The sequence below is a fragment of the Theropithecus gelada genome, chromosome 18, assembly GCF_003255815.1.
Source record: "Theropithecus gelada isolate Dixy chromosome 18, Tgel_1.0, whole genome shotgun sequence".
Classification (NCBI taxonomy): Eukaryota; Metazoa; Chordata; class Mammalia; order Primates; family Cercopithecidae; genus Theropithecus; species Theropithecus gelada.
The window spans coordinates 14,168,449-14,190,965 of NC_037686.1; positions in this window are offsets into that span (position 1 = coordinate 14,168,449).

Here is a 22,517-nt window from a genome sequence, read left to right on the forward strand (position 1 = left end):
TCAGACACTTTTCCAATGTCTCCCCTTGGTTATGAAGACAACTTCTTGTCTCCTGAGTCCTTCTCTGTTAACAGTTTTCAAGAAATTATCTAAACGAGTTGCCTGGGATGTGGGTGTGATGGCTGCGGGGCACGTGAGTTTATGTCCTCCCGAATAAACTGCCCTTGACAAGAGATGCTTTGTGTGACACCAGCAGCTAAACTTGTAAAACGTGTTCGAAGCTCAAAATATATCATGTTTTACCTGAGAAAATAAGCGATCATATGAAATGTGTTGGAGAATGCACCCTGCTGCCTCTGCAAAACAGTAGAGTGGAGAGCAAATTCTGTCCATGCCTTGCCAGCTTTCAGGAGGGAGATGCAGGCAGGGAGATCTTTGTTTGCTCAGCACCGCACGCCAGGCCATGCCCGTGACAGCCCCAAACGCGACTGTGAATAGCAAGTCTATCACAAGGGTTCTCAAATACGAAAGTCGAGTTGGAACAAAGAGCAGGCACCAGCCAGACTTCCTCTGTTAAAGATTATCCAACGCGTCACCTGGGTGCCAACATTCCCATAAATCCCAGCAGCTATAAGCAGCTCTCTCACCTAGTGTAACTGAATGGCTTTGAAACCCTGCCGGGGACCTCGTGGCATTCCATGAAACGACCTCATCACAGGGGAATGAACTTTATCTTGAAGGCTGTAAGTGTGTTTGCTTGAAAGATGATTTACCACGCTCAACAATTACCAAATGTCCTGAATTAAACCTGATCCTCGTATTATAACTCTGAATCTCACAATCTCATCGAGAGGAATAGATCAGCTAGGGAAGTGTAAATCTCTCTGGGATGGCCTTTCAGTGAATTGGAAGGCTGATTCCCAGTTGGGCAGAAGCAAAGACAGGAGGGTTTCTCAGTGGGGACGAGCAGAAAGCAGTGCCTGTCAGAGAGACAGGTTGACGGAAGCTCCCTCCCAAACTCTGCTCCATCTTCCTCCCTCTACGTCCTCAATTTTTGTCTCTTTATCTTTTGGGAAGTGAGGCTTTCAAGGGTTCATGATTTGTGATAGAGAACATTAGCACCCCTTTCTCCCCCCGCTTTTTTTTTCTCACTCTGTTGCCCAGGCTGGAGTGCAGTGGCACGATCTTGGCTCACTGCAATCTCTGCCTCCCAGGTTCAAGCAATTCTCCTGCCTCAGCCTCCCAAGTAGCTGGGACTACAGGCACGCACCACCAAGTCCAGCTTATTTTTGTATGTTTAGTAGAGATGGGGTTTCATCATGTTGGCAAGGCTGGTCTTGAACTCCTGACCTCGTGATCCACTTGCCTCGGCCTCCCAAAGTGCTGGGATTACAGACGTAAGCCACTATGCCTGGCCCCCCTTCTCCCTTTTCTAGGTCAGTAGGAGAAGCCAGTCACTGTGGGCAGAGCAGCCAGAGCCCTCCCCAGCTCCGTCTTCCTTACTCTCTTTGCTCAGTCCCTAATGGCTTCCAAACATACAGCCTGGTTCTGAGAGGAGAATGGCCCACAACCCTTGCTGAAATGTCTTCCCTTTGCTCTAATTGCTCCAGGGCACTTACAATCCTGTTAAAGGATAGGGGCTAATCCATGGAAACCATTTGGGAACACATAGAAGACAACAGAGTTCAAAAGAGGGCAGGAGGCAGGGTGCTGACACATTCTGAAAGACTGTATGGAAGGTAATCTTTGAGACTCCAGCAGTGAGTATGGCTTGGACAAAGAGAAGGTGTTTTAGATGAGGAACATGTCATGCCATAGATAGGTGGTAGGTACATGCTAGTTTTATAGACCTCGATCTTTTGTGCTGTTTTGTTGAAACTTGTGCCAGAGCTGGGTGGTTTAAAAGTAAGGGTTGGGCATGGTGGCTCACTCCTATTATTCCAGCACTTTGGGAGGCCGAGGCCGACAAATCACTTGAGTCCAGGAGTTTGAAACCAGCCTAGCCAACATAGTGGAACCCTGTCTTTACTAAAAATACAAAATATTAGCCGAATCTGGTAGTGCCTGCCTGTAATCCCAGCTACTCAAGAGGCTGAGGGAGGAGAATCGCTTGAACCAGGGAGGTGGACGTTGCAGTGAGCCAAGATCGCACCACTGCACTTTAGCCTGGGTAACAGAGGGAGACTCTGTCTCAAAAAAATTTATATTTATATAATAAAATAAAAGGCCGGGTGTGGTGGCTCACGACTGTAATCCCAGCACTATGGAGGCGGGTAGATCACTTGAGGTTGGCAGTTTGAGACCAGCCTGACCAACATGGAGAAACCCCATCTCTACTAAAAATATAAAATTAGCTGAGTGTGGTGGAGCATGCCTGTAATCCCAGCTACTCTGGAGGCTGAGGCAGGAGAATCGCTTGAATCTAGGAGGTGGAGGTTGCAGTGAGCTGAGATCGCGCCACAGCACTCCAGCCTAGGCAACGAGAGCAAAACTCCATCTTAAAAATAAATAAATAAATAAATAAATAAATAAATAAATAAATGTAGAATCAGGCCAGGTGTGATGGCTCATGCCTGTAATCCCAACACTTTGGGAGGCCAAGGGGGGAGGATTGCTTGAGGCTGGGAGTTTGAGACCAGCCTGAGCAACATAGGGAGACCTCATCTCTTCAAAATCAGCTGGGCATGGTGGTGCGCACCTGCTGTCCCAGCTACGCAGGTGGCTGAGGCAGGAAGATCACTTGAGCCCAGGAGTTTGAGGCTGCAGTGAGCTATGATTACGCCACTGCACTCTAGCCTGGGCAACAGAGCTGGACCCTGCCTCAAAAAATTAAAAAAAGCAAAGAAGAAGAAGGAGAAAAGTAGAATCAAAACGCTGTGCTTCTGGAATTGGGCAGCCGGTCTCAGGGAGAAGCTAGATCTGAGGACCACAGAGGGGTCTTCCAGCTGTAGAACCTTCAACATGCATAGCCATGAGTGTGAGTGGACCCTGGGTGCCCTGTGGACATTCTGCTGACCTGAGGTCACTTACCTTTCTTAGCTGATGAAGCTGTTTGTTACAGAGGACAGCGAGGATTTCAGAGTCAGACACAGCTGGGAGGAAATTCTGACTCTACTCTGACAAGCTTGTGCTATCTTAGATACGTGACCAATTTAAACGCTTTGCAAAATCGGAATAATGACGCCCTCTTTCCAGAGTAAATTTGTGGGAAAATACGAGGTAATATATAAAATTCCAGGGGCCCATAAATGCTGGTTTCCTTTTTTCTTCCCGTTTCACTTTTCTGGAGGGATTTTTTCCTCCTCTAAACCTTTACTTCTCCTAGCTGGAACTTCCTTTCTCACTTCCCCCCCACCCACCCCAAATTGTCCCTGGTCTCCGTCTGAAGGACCCAAGTGTGTGTACGGAAAGATTAAGCTGCCCTTTTTATAAAGGAGAAATGTATTCAAAATGGGGCACATCAAAAGTAAATGTGGGTGACAAATGTTTATATTTGGAAAGTGTTTCTGCTTTGATCCTGGTTTCTACTTTTTTGAGAGTTTGACAAATGTGCCCTCTGTGCCTTGGCGTCAAACATCTTCAGTCAGCAGAGCACTTTACTTGACGGAAAACTCATTTGATCCTGCACTTGCTGCTCCCTGCAATCCGGGAGATTCAAAGTCACAGAATAGAACTCCCCTTGTCTTCCTGTCGCACAGCCCAGAGCCAGTGTGGCTGGGCCAGGGATGGGCCATGCCTGCTTCTCTAAAGTCTTGCTCCTGGGACTGCAAAGCCAGAGACTGATGGAGGCCATCCCTGGCTCCTTTCTCTGAAGTGTACTTGGCCATCACGAGTGGTTCCCTGACATCCTGTCTCGCTGCCTCCTCCATGAGCTCACATTGAGCTTTTTCTGAAAAACCTCTAACCCAACCACTTTGGAAGATGCCAAAGGTGATTTCCCAAGGGGAACTTCAGGGGTGGTTGTGTGGCATTGAATGCTGGGGAAAGTCTCCATACAGTCAGCTACGGAATTGATTTTTCCAGGGTTTCTTGCCAAGTTTTGCCCAATCTTTGCAGGCAGGTTATAAAGAGGCTCCATGTGTGTGGTGGCTCAGCGTGACAAGGGTGCGCCACAGCCTCGTGTTGTTTTCAGTGCTCCGGTCAGGAGCACCTGCGGCCAGCTGCACCGCTGATTTTTACTGGGAGGTCTCCTTGTTCACAGAGTGGTTTCTTTCAGTCCAGACTGATTTCTTCCTACTTTCGGACCTGTGAACTGAACACAGGAAAGAAGGCTACTGGGATGGTATCTGCTATTTCTGCCAGGGTCACTGTCCAACCAGGCAAAACAGGATCCACTCTGAGTATTTCCAACAGAGGGACTTCCATGCCAGGAACTGGCTAGGTGGGTGAAGGAACGGCTGAGAAGACAAACGGGACAGTGAGACAACAGAGAGGTTGGCTACCGTAGGAAGCCACTGCCACGCCAGGCTGGAGGGACAGAGGAGGAGGTGGTACTACTTGGGTGTAGGCCCTGGGGTCACCTAGCAGAGGCTGGGACCACCAGGGGTCCATCTCTCAGCAGCTCGAGCCCTGGACAAGATGCATCCTCTACAGTGGAGACGGAGCAGGGAGAATGGTTCCTCTTTCTCCTCCCCATCTCCCACCATCGGGCATTGCTACATCTGGACAGAAGCCACTGATACAAGTCCTGGGAAACAGCCTGCAGGGGCGGCCACTCACTCCCCAAATAGCAAGAAGTGGTGAGGAGGTTTTTTTGATTCCTCCTGGTGCTTAGCAGCCTGCTCTTCTTTCTTTCTCTGAAAACCAGAAAGCAGTAGTAGGAGGGGAGAAGGCCGGGATTCTGCAAAGAAAATGGCATAAATGGCCTGTGCGCAGCACAGTCAGAGCTACCCTCCGGTGTGGGGGTGCCTGGCAGGCCTCACTGTTCTCACAGCACCACTCATCCCTAAATAACTCTGGGGCTCTCTCACCAATAGCTGTGGCCTACTGCTCCTTTCTCTGAAATGCTGGCATAAGCAGGTGGCATTTCCAAGAATGCTCTGGGCTGGGATTAGCAGGCTATGAATTCTCCCAGGGGTCATGGAGAAATGTGCCTCTTACATGCCTCAATAACTAAGAGCCTCCCTTGTTTGGCTCCACATGGTACATGCTAGGTTGCGGTGATGCTCTGGATATGAGGACATGGCTGATTCTGGAAATCTCCAGCTTAGTCCACAACTCTTACATGATTGCTCTTATGCGGCTTTACAGACACTGCCTTCTTATCTCTATACATCTTGTGAGAATATATATTTTGAAAATTGGAGGTTGCTAAGCAACTCTCTGAAAATGTGGGCCTGCAGATTTTATGCTTCTTGGTCACCTTGGGAAAGATGTACCGCTGCCGTGGGCCTCGGTCCTCTCTGACAGATGGGAGAGTTACAGAAGCTTTCATTTCTGCACTTGAAAAACGGGTTGTGGAAATGTAAAATGAGATCAGAGATTTCAAAATATTTTGTAAATTGCTCATGGTTTTTTTCTTTTTTTTGAGATGGAGTCTGGCTCTGTCGCCCAGGCTGGAGTGCAGTGGCTTGATTTCGGCTCGCTGCCAGCTCCACTTCCCGGGTTCACGCAGTTCTCCTGCCTCAGCTGCCTGAGTAGCTGGGACTACAGGCGCCCGCCACCACGCCTGGCTAATTTTTTGTATTTTTCATAGAGACAGGGTTTCACTGTGTTAGCCAGGATGGTCTCGATCTCCTGACCTCGTGATCTGCCTCCCTCGGCCCCCCAAAGTGCTGGGATTACAGGCATGAGCCACCACGCCCTGCCTGCTCATGCTTTTTAAAAAAATTTGAGATAGGGTCTCACTATGTTGCCCAGGCTGGTCTTGAATTCCTGGGTTCAAGCAATCCTCCCACCTCAGCCTCTTAACGTGCTGGGTAAATGCCAATGAATAAATTAACGAATGAATAAACGCATAAAATATCTGCCCTCAGGAAATAGTTTAGTGGGGGCAGCAGATATGTAGATAGATGGAATCAGAATAAGGCTCCAGGTCTCATCCCATCTCCTGATCCTCGTGCTGGGCTAGGTCCTTGACACATGTGCTAGGTCCACATGGCATCTGATTGAATGGGTGCATTAATGATTCCCATTCTTTCTTGCAAGCAGCTTTGCAACCACTCTTCTATTAATCTTGTGATGGCCTTAAATTGTGGGTAAGCAGACAGAAAGTGGGTTTTTGCATGAAGAAACAGAGACCTTACTAAGTAAGCTAAATGAATTGCCCACTTCACAGCAAATTGAGAGGGAGTCAGGTTGTGGGCTCAGTCTCCTCACCTTGACCAGAGCCGCTATCTTTAGTTAAATAACCAAAGTAACAAATGTTGGCTATAAACTCTCTGAATGTATTTGGTTAATTATCGAACTTGCCAACTAAGAGTAGCATCAAAAGTATTTGACACTTTACTGTTAACCTCTCTTAAGAACTCATTTTTGGAAACAAGATGTTAAAACCCTCGGTGGCTAGAGAGAAGAAAAACCAGCTGACATGCAATCTGTGCTTAGGTATTAAAGCTTCTCTTAGTAACTGCCCCCTCTCCACTTTTCTTTTTTTGATGAACAACACATAAATACCAGTAGCAATATGTCTAGGATTAGTAAGTCAATTTTCCATGATAAAAGAAGCATTTAAAAAACAAAAACCAAAACCTGGAAGATAGTTTGAAGAAACAGAAGTGTTAACTTCATGAGGAAAGAGGTCAGTGGTAGTTCTAGGTCTCTACAGAAGGGGAACTAATGTTTTCTTGTTATAAGGAAAAGCAAAAGGAGAATCAAGTTGTGACTGTGCCCCAGAGGGCAGCCAAAAAGCCAGAGCTTATAAAAAAGCAGAGCGAGCAGAATTAAACCAGTTGTCCTAGGTCTTAGAAAAGTGCGCTGGTGGCAAGAGAGAGAGAAAAGAATAAAAATCTGTCTCTATAATTTTTTTTTATTTTTTATTTTTATTTTTTATTCTTTTGAGACAGAGTCTCACTCTGTGGCCCAGGCTGGAGTGCTGTGGCCGGATCTCAGCTCATTGCAAGCTCCGCCTCCCGGGTTCCCGCCATTCTCCTGCCTCAGCCTCCCGAGTAGCTGGGACTACAGGCGCCCGCCACCTCGCCCGGCTAGTTTTTTGTATTTTTTAGTAGAGACAGGGTTTCACCGTGTTAGCCAGGATGGTCTCGATCTCCTGACCTCGTGATCTGCCCGTCTCTGCCTCCCAAAGTGCTGGGATTACAGGCTTGAGCCACCACGCCCGGCCTATAATTTTTTTTTTTTGAGATGGAGTCTCGCTCTATTGTCCAGGCTGAAGTGCAGTGGCGTGATCTCGGCTCACTGCAACCTCTGTCTCCTGGGTTCAAGCGATTCTCCTGTCTCAGCCTCCTGAGTAGCTGGGATTATAGGCATGTGCCACCACACCTGACTAATTTTTGTATTTTTAGTAGAGACGGGGTTTCATCATGTTGGTCAGGCTGGTCTTAAAATTTTTTTAAAAAAGCCTGGGCACAGCTTTTTCCACAGCTATAATCCCAGCACTTTGAGAGGCTGAGGCAGGAGGATCACTTGAAGCCAGGAGTCCGAGAACAGCCTGGTCAATGTAGTGAGACCCCATCTGTATAAGTAATACCACTAATATATAAATTATTTATAATATCATGTATAACATATAACATGTAATATAAGATATAATATATATCTTGTATAATATATGTTATATATGAACTTGCCAACCAGGTTGTGTGTGTTTGAGCACTGGCATGTGGATGGCTAGACAGTGCTGTGGGGAAATGGGAAGCCTCTTTAGGCTGTCATTCTTGGTTCAGGGGACTTCATATAATGAGTTCACCATCACCATACTTTCTGAGATTCTCATACAGGCTGGAGAAGGCTTCAAAGGATGAGGCTTCCTTTTCAATCAGGAGTATGATAGCTTTGATGGACAAGTCTCTATACAACCATATTATTATATGTTATATATGTTAACATTATATAAGATATATATGATGCTATATTATTATATGTCTTACAATATATAAAATATATTATGTTAATATTGTATATTATTATATTATATATGGAAATTTTTTTGTTTGTTTCATAGTATAGAAGTAAGTGGCAATAGAAAGACCCATACATACGAATGACTCAGAATTTTGGACAATAATCAGGAAGCATCCCCATGTCTGGTAGACAATGCATAGCCAGTTGCCTAGAAGAACCGAGTTGTTCATTTGCTCCCCATCATTTCCCCATCCTGGAAATGATTCCAAGGGGAGCCAACAGCCATGTGGCCATGGGGACCTCATCACTGTTTGCCTTTTTATTATCAGGTAACATTATGGCCCCCATTTTGCAATTGGTTCTGGCTCTCAGATCCAATAGTTGTGCTTTTTGTGGGAAAAAATATGTTTAACATCTTTTTTGTGGGAGGGGCTGCAAAATGAACTTTCAAATGGGGATTATAATACAGAAAGGCCGAGAAGCTTTGCGCTGTGGTTTTGAAGGCAAACCTTTCACTTCTGCCCTTAAGTCTGCTCTTTTTCTTTTCTCTCAGAAGTTCTGCTGCCTGAGAACTAGTCAGTTGGGTCAATAGCCAACACTCTAGCATAGGAGACACAGGTTTGCAAAGAGGGTTCTTCATGATGGTCAAAGCAGAGGAGGCTTGATCTTTTCCCTGCTTTATCAACTTGAGCTGTGTCTGGAATGGATGTGAACACGTTTCTCAGTGGGGTTGGGCTGGGGGGAAGCTAACTCTTTCCCATGCTCCCACCCCGGGAATGCTATCAGGGAAAGACTAAGGGCAGCATGGCTCCCATGAAACGAAGCTCAGCTCTAAGCTGATATTTTACAACTAAAACCTATTTCCATTCTAAGTTTGTATCTCTTCTCAAAAGTCCTAAGGGCTGTTGATGCCTCTGTGTGTGTTTGTGCATTGAAACGTGGATGGGGGGCTAGCTGGCGCTGGCAGAGGGGAACAGGAAGCCTCTTTAGGCTGGTCTTTCTTGGTTCAGGGGACTTTGTATAATGAGGTCACCATCACTTTACTTTCTGAGATTTTCATACAGACTGGAGAAGGCTTCAAGGGATGAGACTTCCTTTTCAATGAAAAGTATGACAGCTTTGATGGGCATGACTCTATACAACTTTTCTTTGACTCACTTGAGCTTTTGTAATAATCCCTTTAGACCAAACTGACTCTATACAAGCTTTCTTTGACTCACTTGAGCTTTTGTAATAATCCCTTTAGACCAAACCGAATCTATACAAACTTTCTTTGACTCACTTGAGCTTTGTAATAATCCCTTTAGACCAAACCACCAGCAATGTGGTAGACTAACTTATACACAGGTCAACACCACTGATTTTTATCCTGGACAGCTTATGATGGAATCTTATGTTCCAGAATTAAAACTTAAAAATGAAAGTTCATCATATTCTTCCAACCTACTTAGGAAAACTGGCTTCTTTTCTGGAGTTATTTTTACCTTTTCTTTGATCTTATTTTGTGTCTGGAGATATGAAGTATTGTGTGTGAAATTCAGTTCTTCACCCCTCCCCACACCGCTCCCCCACCCCCCACCAAGATGGAGTCTCATTCTGTCTCCCAGGCTGGAGTGCAGTGGCATGATCTTGGCTCACTGCAACTGCAATCCACTTCCTGGATTCAAGCAATTCTCCTGTCTCAGCCTCCGAAGTAGCTGGGATTACAGGCATGCATAACCATGCCTGGCTAATTTTTGTATTTTTAGTAGAGATGAGGTTTCACCATATTGGCCAGGCTGGTCCTGAACTCCTGGCTCAAGTGATCCACCCACCTTGGCCTCCCAAAGTGCTGGGATTACAGGCGTGAGACACCGCACCCAGTCTGAAATTCAGTTCCAATGAAAGATGCTATCCAATTAAAAAAGGGGAAGATAATGTTAGAAATCCTCTCACTTCTATAGTTATTTTTGTCCAAGTCTTTTTGAACGTTCTAGCCTTTCAAAAAACCAACACCACAAGAAGAAAACACCTAGGAACCTCTTGTTTCTTGACATTTAAGCTCGTTGTCTCTTTGGGAGTAATTCATATTGAAATTTAATAGTGTGATTTGGATCCCTGGCTTTTCTGTGAGTTTCATGCATACCAGGAATGGGGCTATGGAAAACCATGTGCTGAAACACAATTGTAGACAAGTTGGGTTGGAGAAGCTGTGGAGCAGAAAGTCCTGGTTTAAAAAAGCAAAAAACAAAAAGTGCTTGAGATTTAAATTCTCTTTTTTTCATGGAAAGGTGTGGGCGTATGGGTGGGAAAAAGGTATAATAGTGAGGAATGTGTGGGTATCTAACGAGTAAGTTTAATTTGACCTTTGGGAATTTATTAACTTGTTATTGGGTTGAAGTTCTAACCTGAGATCTAAGAGTCTTCTTCAATAACATGCATGATTTGGAGGCGGGTGAGGTGGGAGCTCCATTAGTCATCCGATTCAGTTATCAAGAAAGCTCAGAATTGGGCAGGGAACAGAATGGGGCTCTGTATGTAAGTGTCTTCTGCTATCTGTCCGCCTGACATTTGGACTTTCTATTGTTCTCCTTGTGAGATTACACCTTCTTGCCCACCCCAGATCACTTTTAAGTTTCTCTGTTCTCAAATTCCTCTGGAAATGAGGTTCCCGGAGGAACAGGCAGGCAGCTACGATGTCTGGATTGCTTGCCTCCACGTTCTCCCCACCAGAAGGTGGTGGAGATAAGAGCAGTGGCCACCCACCCAGCCCTGCCTTGTGGAGCCGGCCAGACTTTGTTGGCTGAGGGGACAGCTGGCCGGTGTCTGGCAAGAACAATAAGGAAGAGGTAGATCAATCAGGTCGTGCAAGCTCTGACCTGCAGAACTCTTTACTGATTGCTCAACTCTTCCCTTTCTTCCACTCCAAGGGACAAAAAGTTTAGGCTTTTCATCACAATATTTCCCTCCAGTTGGTCTCTACCCCCAGGTCCCCTTTATACAGCTGTGGAGTCTCCATGAAGACCCCGAGAGATGTTCCATCTGGATTCCAAATTTATGACTTTCCTAGGGACTGCCACCCTTGTTGACAAGTCTAATACCCGTGCTGGGTGGAGGTTAGGGGCAAAGATAATAGGGCCAGAGAGAAACCCCCAGAGCCCTTGGAAACTGCAGCTTGCAGCTCAGTGAAGGAGGGAGTTGTTAGCAAAAGCAAGGCCTTGTGAAGGCTCTGGGGGTATTTGCCAGATGAAAGGTCCAATGTTCAAAAGGGATTTCATCCTTAAGCAAAAAGCATTTAGCAGCCGTCTGACTGATCATTTGGAGGAGGGGGAGATATTATGCCAATTAAGTCAAGACAATAGCATCTTGTTCCCCTTGCAGTGAGCCCTGACAAAATTGCCTGTCCAGGGGAAGGAAAGTATTTCATTATTTCACCTTTGAGAAAGGATAATCCTTTCTGTGTTTCCTCTCTCGGGGAGGGCGTCCTTTGTTCTTTTGCCTCTGACCCATAGCTACTTCTCACATTCAGTTTCGGGGGAAAGAACTTGGAATTTTTTTTAAGTGTGTGATTAAGTGACTGAGCTATTAGACAAGGGAGGACCAATGTCAGGGATTCTGTAATCAGTAGAACCAGGAGTGATACCATGGGGACCTCACAGGATTCTCATTCCAGGCTGGAGTTGTGAACACTCTAGAAGCTCCTTCCTGTCCCTGAGGGATTCCCGGGTGGGCCCCTCAGCAATGACTCTTTTTGTTGCTTGTTTTTTGTTTGTTTGTTTTTTGAGACGGAACCTCGTTCTCTCACCCAGGCTGGAGTGCAATGGCACGATCTTGGCTCACTGCAACTTCCGCCCCCCCGGGTTCAAGCGATTCTCCTGCCTCAGCCTTCCAAGTAGGTGGGATTGCAAGTGTGCACCACCACCACGCCTGGCTTATTTTTGTGTTTTTAGCAGAGATGGGGTTTCACCATGTTGACCAGGCTGGTCTCGAACTCCTGACCTCAGGTGATCGCCCTGCCTCAGCCTCCCAAAGTGCTGGGATTACAGGTGTGAGACACCACACCCAGCCTCAGCACTGACTCTTGCTCAGCATTGACTCCTGGGCAGACATGAAACTCTGGAGAAGACCTTTTAGATTCAGGAGGCCACCAGCTACCACATCGATGCCCTTACTGCAGGATAGAAAGTAGACAGGGAAGTCATTGCTCTCCAGAATCACTAAACTTGGAAACTGGGAAGGATCTCAAAGCTCGTCAAGCCCAGTGTCTCCATTTTACAGGTGAGGAAGCTGAGGCTGGAGCCACCTAAGTGACTTTCCCAAGATGGAACCACAAGTCAGCTGAATGAGTCTAATACACCTCACAGCACACCACGGTGCAAGTCCCCATAGGTGGCAGGCTCCACCGGCCAGGCACAGCAGTTCACGCCTGTAATCCCGATACTTTGGGAGGCTGAGGTGGGAAGATCTCTTGAGCCCAGGAGTTTGATGCCCACTTGGACAACATAGTGAGACCCCTTCTCAGAAGAAACAAAAGTGTTATAGGGCCCAGGAATGTTAGGAAACAAAAGAGAAAGAGGCCAGGTTCCGTGGCTCATGCCTGTAATCCCAGCACTTTGGGAGGCTGAGGTGGGTGGGTTGCTTGAGATCAGGAGTTCGAGATCAGCCTGGGCAACATGGTGAAACCCCGTTTCTACTAAAAATCCTAAAATTAGCTGGGTGTGGTGGCACGTGCCTGTAATCCCTAGCTACTTGGGAGGCTGAGGCAGGAGAATTGCTTGAACCTGGGAGGTGGAGGTTGCAGTGAGCCAAGATCGTGCCACTGCATTCCAGTCTGGGTGACAGAGAGAGACTCTGTCTCAAAAAAGTAAATAAATAAAAGGGAAAGTTAGAAACCCTGCCTCACATAGTTCCCCAAGTCATTGTGTTCTTAGCCTGGTCAGGAAGTTCCAAGCATCCTTTTATCAGTCTTCAAAGGTGTTTTAATCATGAACCATCTTTCGCTGAGGAATGACAGTCTTCCTTGTACTAGTGAGGAATGCCTATTTTACTATCCTCCTCCTCTAGGGTGACCTTTTCTTTCAGGTAAAATGCAAGGACCTCGCCTTTTCTTAGAAGGGTAAATGATGAAGAGCATCTTTTCCCGACTTTGGTTATCACCTTGCTATGGTCTCACCTCTAAAGGAGTGGTAGATTCAGGCTTCAGGATTCTCTGCTGGCCATGGGTTCTCCTCTCATCATTCTGGGCACTGGGGGGCAGGTGACCCAAAAGGAAAAATGGAAGCTGGTCCTCATCCCACTGCAGAGGGAACCTTTTCTGGGAACAGACTGGGTATATTTTGCTCACTATTGATATTTTAATGGGAGCAACAGCTTTCCTGAGGACCTGACCATAGGCATCAGTGTCAACTATCACTGTGGTGTGTGAGTGTCCAGAAATGTTGTTTTTTTTGTTTTTTGTTTTGTTTTGTTTTGTTTTGAGATGGAGTCTCACTCTGTTGCCCAGGCTGGAGTACAGTGGTGCAATCATAGCTCACCATAGCTTTGAACTCCCGGACTCGAGTGATCCTCCCACCTCAACCTCCCAAGTAGCTGGGACTACAGGCATGTGCCACCATACCCAGCTAATTTTTGTATTTTTTGCAGAGACAAGGTCTCTCAATGTAGCCCAAGCTGTTCTCAGGCTCCTGGGCTCAAGTGATCCTCCTACTTCAGACTCCCAAAGTACTAGAACTATAGATGTGAGCCACCGTGCCCAGCCAAGGTTAATTTTTGAATATGCAATTGATTGGGAGGCTTAATAATACTAGTGAAGGTGCAGTATGTGTGTGTGTGTGTGTGTTTGTGTGAGTGTGTGTGTGTTTAGTGGAGAGTAGGGAGGAGAATACTGGCCTGGCCCTAGACTAAATCTTTTGGGAAGGACATTTATTGGAAATGTTAGTGGGATGCATGTGGAGCTTACAGAATTACCTGTCTAATAGCGGAAGTTCTTTGAGCTGACAAGCCTCAGAAATCAAGTCCCTAGGGCTGCCCCACTCAGCCCTCAGTACTTTAGTCACAGCATGCTTGCTGCCCATGATTTGGAGAATATCTTGAGTCCTCCTAGAACATTGATCTACTTCTCACGATTCTGTCTGGCAGTGCACACTTATGCGTTTCCTTGTCCCGAGCTCCTTCTCCTCTGTGTCTGAGATAAAAGGGGTACAGGGGTTGTTAGGCCATGAAGACTTCCCCATCTTTTATTCTTTACTATTCTCTCTCATCAAAAAATGATAAAATATCAGAGATCCCAATTTTACTGTTATTTGCAGTTAAAAATAATTTTGATACTTTTGATATTAAGAGGATAGCAAAGAATGAAAGATGGAGAAGTATTCTTCCTCCCAATTCCCAGATCCCCTTTTGCCTCAGAAGCAGAGTAGCAGGACCCCAAGACAGGGAAATGGGTGAGTGTGTACTGGCACTGCCAGGCAGAATCACAGAGCTGGAGGGAACTCGTGCGTGACTGTCCATTCATCATCCTAGCCTTGACCTCTTCATTCCTCAGACTTCTCCAGAAAGGAAAACAGCAGTAGTGGGAAGGGCTGAGGGGAAGTCAAGGGGCAGTTAGGGAAGGGGTTATGAGGGCTTTTTCTTGGACACTCCTAGCACAGGCCGTGGCAAGAGCACCAAATCGCTCTAGTATGGATCAAGCGGTTACCATTCATTAGAGGCTTATGTGAGGATCCAAATAGCCTAACTGGAGTTGATTGACTCTCCTGGCAGATAGAACCACTCCAATTTTCTTTCTTTTCATTCTTTCTTGAGAGCTGGGGACTGATTCTGTCACCCAGGCTGGAATGCAGTGGCGTGATCATAGCTCACTGCAGCCTCAAATTCCCGGGCTCAAGCAATCCTCCCACCTCAGCCTCCTGAGTAGCTGGGACTACAGGCACATGTCACCATGCCTGGCTATTTTATTTTGTTTATTTTATTTTTTGCAGAGATGAGAATCTCTCTATGTTGCCCAGGCTGGTCTCCAACTCCTGACTTCAAGCAATCCTCCTGCCTCAGCTTCAAAGAGCTGGGATTACAGGCGTGAGCCACAGTGCCCAGTCCCATTCCCATTTTCTGAATCTTTCAGAGTTTCAGATTGCCTTGAACTGCCAGAAAAAGCTGCTGTAAAACCTCGATATATCACTGCTGCTCAAAACCACCCAAACCATCTTCAACCCTCTGCCCTCTGGCATGTGACTGGCCTGCGTTTCAGGAGGTGAAAGATCAGACCTTTGTGATTTGTTAAAGCACTCAGCAACCCAGAAATAAACGCCGATGTTGATTTGAGAACTAAAGGATATCTTTCAAGTCCAATAAATGTGATAAAAATAAACAACATCCTTTCATAAATTTAATGGAGCATGGCTCTGTGTTTATCTTGTGTCATGTACTTGAGATTACCCCGTTGGAAGAAGAAAACACTTGATGAATGCAGGGAGTCTATTTTGTAATCTGCAGTGGTTGGAAAATATTTTCCTACTTCCTACCTTGCCCTTTTTTGGCTTCTCTAAGGAAGTTATTAATGGTGCACTTTACAGTATTAGAATGCAGCAACTTCTAATGAGAAATCCAACAGATTCCTAGGTTGCAGCCACCCTCCTATTTGGTAGCTGGTTGTAAAAGGATTCCGTGTTCTTTTTTCTTCTACCCAGTGGCTGAAGAGTTTTACTTGGGGTATTACGATATCTGAGAATAACAACAACAGTAGTAATAACAAAAACAATAATACTAACCAATACATCTAATACATATCGAAGTGCTACACAAAGCACTTTTTAAAACTTTATTTTTTTAAGACAGAGTCTCACTCTGGAGTGCAGTGGCATCATCTCGGCTCACTGAAACCTCCGCCTCCTGGATTCAAGCAGTTCTCCTGCCTCAGCCTCTGAGTAGCTGGGATTACAGGCACCTGCCACCATGCCTGGCTAATTTCTGTATTTTTAGTAGAGATGGGGTTTCACCATGTTGGCAAGGCTGGTCTTGAACTCTTGGCGTCAAGTGATCTGCCTGCCTCGGCCTCCCAAAGTGCTGGGATTACAGGCATGAGCCACTGAGCCTGGCCTTTATAAACTTATTTAGCCACACAATCTTATGAGGTAGGAACCGTTGTCATTCTCATTTTACTCATCAGAACCTGAGACTCTGAGGTTGTGTCTTGTTACAGGTCATATAGCTGATAAACAGTGGAAGATGGGATTTAAACAGTTCTTACTCCCTTGATTGAATGAATACATCAATTGTGACTCAGTTGTGAAGCATGTCTGTCTTATTCATTCATCTGTTGAGCTTGAATATAAAATGTAATAGAGCATCTACTGGAATCGGGTATTGTTCTAAGCACTGGAGATACTGGGAGAAAGCAGACAAAACTCCTGCCCTGGTGGAGCTTACATTCTAGTGAGGTCTAGTGAGTGAGATCTAAACTCAACAAAACAAAGATCAACTAAATATCAACTGAATGGTGGAGATGATATGGCAAAAAATAAAGAAGTGAACATAGAGGATATGAGAGCAGGGGCTGCAATTTTAATTATGGCTGTCCAGGGAGGCTTCCTTAAGAAGGTGAGATTCCAAGAAAGAACTGAAGGAGGTAAGGGAGTGAGCCATATGGCTATCTGGGGACAGAACCATCCAGGGCAGATAGAACATGCAAAGGCCCTGGGATAGAGCTATGCTTGGCGTGTTGGAGGAACCACGAGGAGACCAGTGTGGCTGCAGAAGGTCCGAGCAAGGAGGAGCACAACAGATGAGCAGAGAGAGGCTTGAGGGTACAGAGCCTTGCCTTGTAGGCCTTATAGAGGCTGCACCTTTTCTCAGGATGGGGTCGGGGGATTGGAGGGTTTTGAGCAGAGAAGTGACATGATCTGGCCTAAGTTTTATTTATTTATTTATTTATTTTTCTGAGATGGAGTTTCACTCTTGTTGCTCAGGCTGGAGTGCAATGGCACCATCTTGGCTCACTGCAACCTCCAACTCCTGGGTTCAAGCCATTCTCCTGCCTCAACCTCCCTAGTAACTGGGATTACAGGCGTGCACCACCACGCCTGGTTAATTTGTGTATTTTTACTAAAGTCGGGGTTTTGCCATGTTGTCCAGGCTGGTCTCGAACTCCTGACCTCAGGTGATCCGCCTTGGCCTCCCAAAGTGCTGGGATCACAGGTGTGCGCCCCCGCGCCCGACCTAACCTAAGTTTTGAAAGGATTGCTCTGGCTGCTGTGTGGAGATGGACACCAGAGGGACAGAGCAGAAGCCAGGAGCCCAGTTAGGAGACTTGCAGAAAGCCAGGTAGGAGCTAGTGGTGTCTTAGACCAGACCAGGAATGCTGCAAGGGATGAGGAGTAGTTGGGTTCAGAAAATAAATAGAAGCAACCTCGAATTTGCTGATGGATTTGTGAGGTGTGAGATGGAGAGGGGTGTTACAATGTCTCTGAGATTTTCATTTTAGGTGAATCCAGGACAGGGGTTATGAGGAATGACTTAAAATCAAACTAGGAATGTATTTTACTGAGGAAAAGATCACAGAGGCTTGAGAAGGGAACAGGGGAGGGAGAACACCCACACTTCTATTTCTAATCAATCTGAAAAATCAACTTTTAGGAAATTCTCAACACGATGAAAAGATAAATGTTTGAGGTGATGGATATACCAGTTGCTTTAATATGTTCATTACACATTGTATGCAGGTATCAAAATATCATGTGCCCCCCATGTGCTCTTTTTTTTTTTTTTTTTTTTTTTTGGAGACAGAGCCTCACTCTGTCACCAGACTGGAGTGCAGTGGTGCCATCACAGCTCACTGCAGCCTCGACTTCCCAGACTCAGGTGATCCTCCCACCTCAGCCTCCCAAGTAGCTGGGACTACAAGTGTGGCCACTACACTCAGTTAATTTTTTGTAGAGAGGGGTTTCACCATGTTACCCAGGATGGTCTCAAACTCCTGGGCTCAAGTAATCGGCCTGCCTTGGCCTCCCAAAGTGCTGGGATTACAGGAGTGAACCACTGTGATCAGCCAGTACAACTCTTATATGTCAATTTTTTTAAAAAGAAATGAAAACTGAGACTTCCTTGAGCAACTTAACTTTTGCCAATGCAGTCAACTCCCTGACAAGCAGGAGCTCCTGAAGGGGCACGTCCAACCGTGTACATGGTGGATGCAAAGGAACAAAAGTTTATCCCGTGTGATAGAACATTCTACAAAAATAAAGTATTTTTCTCGTCTGTGTTCTTCTTGAGAAAATTTAGACAGCAGAAGAACCGAGCCAGAGAAAATCTAGCCAGAGGAAGAACCGAGCCAGAGAAAATCTAGCCAGAGGAAGAACGGAGCCAGAGAAAATCTAGCCAGAGAAGAACCTAGCCTTGAGAAAACCTAGCCAGAGGGAAGAACATTTGTCACAAATCATCATTCTGCAGGAACCTACAATTGTGACTGAATGGGGACAGGCCAGTTAGTGGATTATGAAGGTGAATATTCCGAGGGTGAGGGTGGATCCTGAGATATGCAAAGTCTGGCTTCTAATGCAGATATGCTTATCAGACCGGAATCCTGCAGGTTCCGAGAGGAAGTAGAAATAAAGGGATAAGGAAGAGTTAGTGGTCTCTGAAGGGGGACAGGAGGTGGGGGGTACTGTTGTCTACTCTGGGAGGCCTAATCTACGGGCCACTGATGACACCACAGATGAAGACTGCAAAAAACCAAGGCCTGGAGTGAGGGAGGGAGGGCCAGCATCCCTATGGACCAAGGTCGTTTGGGGATTAGAAAATGAAATCATTATAGGATTTCCAGGAAATGCTCTTCTTCTGTCCCCACTCCCCCCCTCACCTACCAAGGTGCTCTAGACTGTCATATTGTTGTTAAAATTAAATTAACCTCTTTGAGGGTATTGGAAGAATTCATTCCTTGACACTTTGTTGGGATAATTGCAAAACTCCTCTGGGGTTTGGAAATCTCTGGGAAGACCAGTAGTCTTTGGTATAATGATAAAAAGAACTACCTTTACAGAATGCTTGTTATAGACCAGGCTCAGGGCAAGCAGCGGAAGTGCATTTCCAGTGTAATCCTCACACAGTCTCAGGAGACAGGTACTATTATTGTCCATATTTTGCAGATAAAGAAATAGAGAACCAGGCACAGTGGCGTGCCCCTGTAGTCCCAGCTACTTGGGAGGCTGAGGTGGGAGGATCAATTAAGCCCAGAAGTTTGAGGCTGCAGTCAGCTATGATCATGTTACTGCATGTCAGCCTGGATGACAGAGTGAGACTCTGTCTCTAAAACAAACAAATAATAAATAAATAAGTAAATAAATTTTTTTTTTAAAAGAGAAGACGACTTGAAGAAACAGGTAATTTGCCCAATCTCACTGAGCCAGTGAGAGGCAGATCTGAGTGCCTGACCTCCATGCAGTGGACTCTATAACCTGTCCTTTCAGCCAGTGTGGAGTCCAGGCAGGGGGCACATAAAAGGGGGACGAAAGGGCTTTTTGGGAAGGAGGCATTTCTTTGAACTACATTCTCAGAATTGAGCCACAAAAGGCTGCAGCCGGTTAATGTTGATTTCAAATTAGGGAGTCATTCATTTTCTCAACCTCTCACTTACAAAGAAACACCTACATTCTTCCTTCTTGAAGTAATTTGATTTTCGCATTATACTTTAAGGGATATCCTCTATTTACCCAATGCTTTCCTGTTCAGTCTTTTCAGACTATGAATCTTGTATATTTTATATACACAAAGGTGACTTTTCCTTCCTTTAATGACCAACGCTTATCAGCTCAAGCAACTGATACTGAGCTCATAAATATGTCACTCCGAGTTCAGTCCCAGCCCTTCTCTTTTTTAAGAGGAATTTTTGCATGGCAATTTTTCTCCCCGCCTCTTTTCCTAACCCTGTACAGATTGCACTTGTGCCCCAGAAACACCCTTGGACTATGTTTTGGTTTTACTCCCCCTTGGCAAATATAAATAAGTGAGGGACTGGTGCTTACACACCAAAATCATTTCAGCAGAAGCCTGTAGACAGTATAAAACCAGGCCCGTGGAGCCAGCGCCTTCCGATTCCAATTAAATATTTCCTGTAAGTCGGTGCCAATTGTGCATCTTGTAAGAACATTGGAAAGCAGAAGTTTGAACTCACAGGGACCCCGTTGCCTTAAAAACCTGTTTCCTGTTTGACAAGACTTTACTAGTAGGAGCAAAGAAGCACATTCAGCAACAAAAGTCATTGTTAGTGGTTCAGATGTGCAAAGGTGGTGGTTTCCTTTCTTGAGTGCCCATTATTACAGCCTCTTTCAGTTGTAGATTTCTCCCTTCCAGATAGTCTCTCTGAACATTAGAACTCTTTGCTAAGGGCCCTAATGACATTTCCAGGGTGACAGGAAATATTTGTTTATCTCCCTATCAGTAGATTCCCCCTCCCTGCCACCCCACCCCCACCTTGCGGTCTTGTGAAGTTGCAAAATCTCTTTGAGACAACCCTGTAGGTATTATCTCCATCTTGCAGATGAGAAAACTGAGGCTCAGGGTCCACAGCTTCTTCAGCTTTGTCTGGAGCACAGTAGATTGTTAGGGACTAGGTGTTCTGCTCTGCCTCTTGTGTCATGACTTTGCACAAGTTATTGAAACAAGTGCTTGTCTCAGTGTCCTGATCCATAAAATGGGGCAAATATCAGCAGGAAATGGACATCATAGATATGAAATGCCCTTAAGTTGGTCATAAGCAGGACCCTATATTGTAACAACATTGTGCGCCTTAAGGACAGTACGTTAGGAGACTTAAGGCAGACACAGAAAGACAAATACCGTATGATCTCAGTTGTAGGCAGAATCCAAAAACGTGCAACTCATAGAAGCAGAGTAGAATGGTGGTTGCCATGGGCTGTGGGGATGGGAAAATGGGGAAATGTTGGTCAAAGGGTACAAAGTTTCAGCTAAGCAAGATGAATAAGTAATGGAGATCTAAGTTATAATATAGTACTATATTATAGTTAAAAGACTGGATTGTATGCCTGAAATTCTCTGAGAGAGTAGGTCTTAAATGTTGTCACCATAAAAAATAAAAATAAAAAGTATGTGAGGCGAAGGGTATGTTCGCTTGATTGCGGTGATCATTTCACAATGTGTATGTGTATTGAAACGTCACATTGTACACCTTAAATATATAGTTGTCCCTTGCTTTCTATGGGGGATTTGTTCCAGGAACCCCCAACCCCCACCAAAGATATCAAAATCCGCACATGCTCAAGTCCCTGATATAAAATGGTATAGTCTTTACATATACAATGCACATCCTCCCATGTACTTTTTTTTTTTTAATTTTTTTTTGAGACAGAATCTCACTCTGTCACCCAGGCTGGAGTGCAGCGGCATGATCTCGGCTCACTGCAAACTCTGCCTCCCAGGTTCAAGTGATTCTCCAGCCTCAGCCTCCAGAGTAGCTGGGATTACACACGCCTGCCACCACGCCCAGCTAATTTTTGTATTTTTTGGTAGAGATGGAGTTTCACCATGTTGGTCAGGCTGGTCCTTCCGTATACTTTAAATCATCTCTAGATTACTTGTAATACCCAATCTAATGTAAAAGCTGTGTAAATAGTAGTTATACTGTATTGTTTGGGGAATCATGGCAAGAAAAGCAGTCTGTACGTGTTCAATATAAACATAAATGTTTTTCCAAAAGTTTTTGACCTATGGTTAGTTGAATCTGTGGCTGTGGAACCCATAGATACAGAGGGCCTACTTTATACTATATTTATTTTTATTATTTAATCTACTCTATACTTCAATGGATGCAAGATTGTTTATTTGTTTTGTTTTGTTTTGTTTTTTGAGACAGTGTCTCACTCTGTCACCCAGTCTGGAGTGCAGTGGCATTATCTTGGTGCACTGCAACCTCCACCTTCCAGGTTCAAGTGATCCTCCCACCTCAGCCTCCCAAGTAGCTGGGACTATAGGTGCACCCCACCATGCCCGGCTAATTTTTGTATTTTTTGTAGAGATGGGGTTCCACCATATTGGCTAGACTGGTCTTGAACTTCTGGGCTCAAGTGGTCCACCAGCCTCAGTCTCTCAAGGTGTTGGGATTACAGGCATGAGCCACTGTGCCCGGCCAACTGTATACAATTTTTTAAAAAAGCTTTTGAGCTAAGGTCTTCTACTGTCACCCAGGCTAGAGTGCAGTGGTACACTAATGGCTCACTGCAGCCTCAAGCTCCTAGGTTCAAGCAATCCTCCCACCTCCGCCTCTCAAACAGCTGGAACTACAGGTGCGTGCCAACATGGCTGGCTAATTTTTAATTTTTTTGTAGAGATGGGGTCTTGTTATGTTGCCCAGGCTGGTCTTGAACTCCTGACCTCATGCAATCCTCCCACCTTGGCTTTCCAAAGCACTGAGATTATAGGCGTGAACCACTGCATCTGGTCCTGTATGCAATTTTCATTTGCCAATTACACTTCAATAAGACCGAAAAAATATAAAGGCACTATATAATATTATTATTATAGTTTCATTATCATTATTTAAAAAACAACAATGGACAACAATCTTAGGACTA